This window comes from Equus quagga, chromosome 2 (assembly GCF_021613505.1).
Source record: "Equus quagga isolate Etosha38 chromosome 2, UCLA_HA_Equagga_1.0, whole genome shotgun sequence".
NCBI classification, from domain to species: domain Eukaryota; kingdom Metazoa; phylum Chordata; class Mammalia; order Perissodactyla; family Equidae; genus Equus; species Equus quagga.
In genome coordinates this window covers 28521023-28524814 of record NC_060268.1, presented here as the reverse complement: position 1 = coordinate 28524814, position 3792 = coordinate 28521023, and positions in this window count along the sequence as shown.

Sequence of the window (3792 nt, the reverse complement as noted above, 5' to 3'; positions counted from 1 at the left end):
GGGCACTACTCCCCTACCCTATGTGTGGGGCCAATCAGCTGCCCCAAAAGAGTTCTGAGACTTGTACCTATAGGGTCATCCTAGGGCCCTGAAGTTAGGCCCTGGTTCCAAGAAATGACCTGGTAAGTGGATAGTTCTCCCTGGCTGGTGTGGTATTTCCTTTGTGGGAACATATGACAATAGATCACACGAATGGTCCTGATATATTGATTTTGGGTGACTTAAACACTTCCTAGACACAAGGAGAATTTAGGACTCTGGGTTACCAATAGTAACTATTGACCCTTGGACTTGAGCGCATATGTGGGAGGCTTTCACCCAACCGTGTTCTTACTGCTCTGCTACTTCTGGTCTGTACCATTTGAGGGTGGCAGGGGTAACAGAATATTTTCCTTACCCTGTGAGCCTCTCACTGCTGGCACCCAGGGTATTTACTCTACCCCTTTGCAGTCTCAATATCATATGGTGCTATGGGGTGCTGCTGCTGTCTCCTATAAGGACTTTCGAGACCATTGCTTTTTGGTGCCAATGGGGCACTTCTGATCAATGTCCTCTGTTGCCTCTGAGTGATGGGTGGTGATATACTCTCTTGGTTTAGTCTTAATCTGTGCAAGATGAAGGATAGTCATTCCCTGAATAAATGATACCGCTCTTTTCACTCTGCCCATGGACCTCTTGCCTATCCTCCTGGCTGGTGGCAATGTGTGAAATGCAGGAGTATGATCTGGTCAGTTATGAAAGAGTTTGTATTTTAGGAATGCAGTAATTATGGCCTAAAGAGTTCAAGAGAAGATACGTTTGGAAGATGTGTTGTTTTATGTTTACACTACAAAATTCCAAATGGCAAATTCCACAAGGCCAGAAAGTGAGTTATCATTCTCATTTTTCTGCATACTCTGAGTGCTATGGTCTGAATGTGTGTCTCCCCTAAAGTCACATGTTGGAATACTAACGCCCAATGGGATGGTGTAAGAAGATGGGGCCTTTGGGAGGGGATTAGGTCATGGATCCCTCATGAATGGGATACATGCTTTTATGAACAAGATCCTTCAGAGCTCCCTAACCCCTTCTGCAGTGTGAGGATACTATAAGAAGTCTGCAACAGAGAAGAGGTCCCTAGCTGACCATGTGGGCACACTGATCTTGGACTTCTAGCCACCAGAACTGTGGGAAATAAATTTATGTTGTTTATAAGATACCTAGTCTGTAGTGTTTTGTTATAGTAGTCTGAATGGGCAAAGACACTGGGTAAAACTTGCATTTGTGGTCATCATCAACAATGTAAAGTAACAAAGTAACATTTGAGAGAGTCATTGGAAGCCAGTATTCACAAGCAGCCCAGCGGATGATTCAATGTCATGAGCTGTGACATAGCCAGCATTAAATAAATTGCATTAGGAAACTGTAGAGGCAAGAAGATCTATGTTGTTTCAATTCAGAGAGGCTTTGAAGAGCCATGACATTGCACGACCTTTTCCTTGTGGTGGGAGATATGAAATTATCCAAGAATGATACATTTGACAATAAAGAACACAAAGAAGTGGTTCCTAGATCTAACAGGGAGACATGGTGCCTGAATACTGCAAAGAATCTGCTTGCGCATTGATTGGACAATAAGCAAATATGTAAGTATCTTTTCTTCACCCGTAATTCTAAATCTTCATTGATAAATCACTATACTTCACTTGGACACATGAGTTTTAAGATATATTAAAAAATCAACCAGAGTGACGTTAGATCATGGGGAAGTGAACCGATCCCTTAGGCTCTCCCCTCTAAGATAAAATGAAAAAGACATTCATTAATCAACAGAGGACATTCACACAACACAATAGAAGTCTGAGAGATCCACACAGCCATACATCTGAAGGTGGGGATGCTGGATATCCTGGGAGGCAATGGAAAGAGGTAAGCAGATCTCCTCCCACTCCCCAGTGGCAGTGTTCTAGAGAGTAGGACCTTGCACAGTGGCTGGCATGTGACTCTTGAGAGGAGAAGGGGAAGAGGTAACCCTCTGCAGGAACATTTTCACTCTTGGAGTTGCTTCCCAGCCTGTGGGAGCACTCCACACCATGGTGGCTCAGTCACTGTGTGTGTGGGGGGTGCCTTGACCAAGCCAAGCAGCCCAGGAAGCCACCAGTGAGTGCAGAATGGGAGAGTTGGAGAAACAAGGCTCCCCCACCCCTCATCCCACCTGGCTCTTCAGCTTGGCTAGTTGGTCAAGGCAGGGGATCCCCACCAGAGTGCCTGTGCCTGAGTGTGCAAAGCAGTGGTGGTCAGACACAGAAAGCTCTATTGGCACAACTTCCAAATGACAAGCACAATGGCCAGAGGATGCAGCAGGCTCAGAAAACATGGCTCCTGTCCCCTACCCCCAGTGATGGCAGGTGGAATCTGTGACCAGATACTACCACTATGAACCGGCAAAGGTCCACTCCATCAAACAGAATGAAGAAATACATTAACACTCCAGACCAGAAGGAAAATGACAGGTATCCCAAAACCAATCATGAAGTCACAGAAATTTACAATCTAAAAGAGAGAGTTCAAAATAGTTATCATAAAGAAACTTAATGAGTTACAAGAAAACTCAGAAAGACAGTTCAATGAACACAGGAATAAAATTAATGAGCAGAGGAAATTCTTCACAAAAGAGACTGAAACTCTAAAAAAAACCAAGCAGAAATGTTGGAGATGAAGAATACAATGAAGGAGATAAAATTAAAAATCTGGGATCCTTAAAAAACAGAGCTGGCATTATAGAAGACAGAATAAGTAATTTAGAGGATAGAAATGCTTCAGGTGGAGCAAGAGAGAGAACTAAGACTAAAAAAAAAAATAAGAAATATGTGATTCAATTAGGAAATGCAACATAAGGATTATAGGTATTCAAGAGGGAGAAGGGAGGGAGAAAGGGTCAGAGAGCTTGTTCAAATAAGAGATAGCTGAGAACTTCCCAAACCTGAGGAAGGAGCTGGAATTACATGTAAATGAAGCTAATATAACTCCTAACTACATCAATGTAAAAGCACCCTCTCCAAGGTGTATGTTAGTAAAACTGGCAAAAGTCAATGACAAAGAAAAACCATTAAGGGTAGCAAGAGTTCCTACAAAGGAACACTTATCAGGCTTTCAGTGGTTTTCTCAACACAAACCTTACAGTCTAGGAGAGAGTGGAATGATATATTCAAAATACTGAAAGACAAAAACTTTCAGCCAAGAATACTCTATCCAGCAAAACTGTCCTTCAGATACCACAAGAAATAAAACTTTCCCAGATAAACAAACACTGAGGGAGTTCATTGCCTCTAGACTCCCCCTACAAGAAATGATCAAGAAGGCCCTCATAACTGAAAAAAAAAGGGTTACAACGCCTTGAGCAAGGAGATAAATAGACAGAAAAAATCAGAAAATTGTAGCTCCCTATCAAAACAGGTTAGCAAACACTTATAACATTATAGATAAAGGGAAGGAAAGCATAAAAAAAATATAGTCAATTCATTTTAATCACAAACTCACAACACACAACAGAACAAGTTGTGAAAACAATAAGTTAGATGGGGAAGAGGAAAGTGATGGAAACTGCTTAGGCTAAGGAGATAAGAGGCTTTCAGAAAATGGACTATTTCATCTATGAGATCTTTTATACAACCATGACTGTGACCACTAAACAAAAAATCAGAAGAGAGTCACAAGTGATAAATAAAGAGAAAACTCAGAAAACCATCATAGAAAATCATCAAACTGAAATGGTAGCCAGAAATACATGGGATAAGAAACAAGGGAAATACT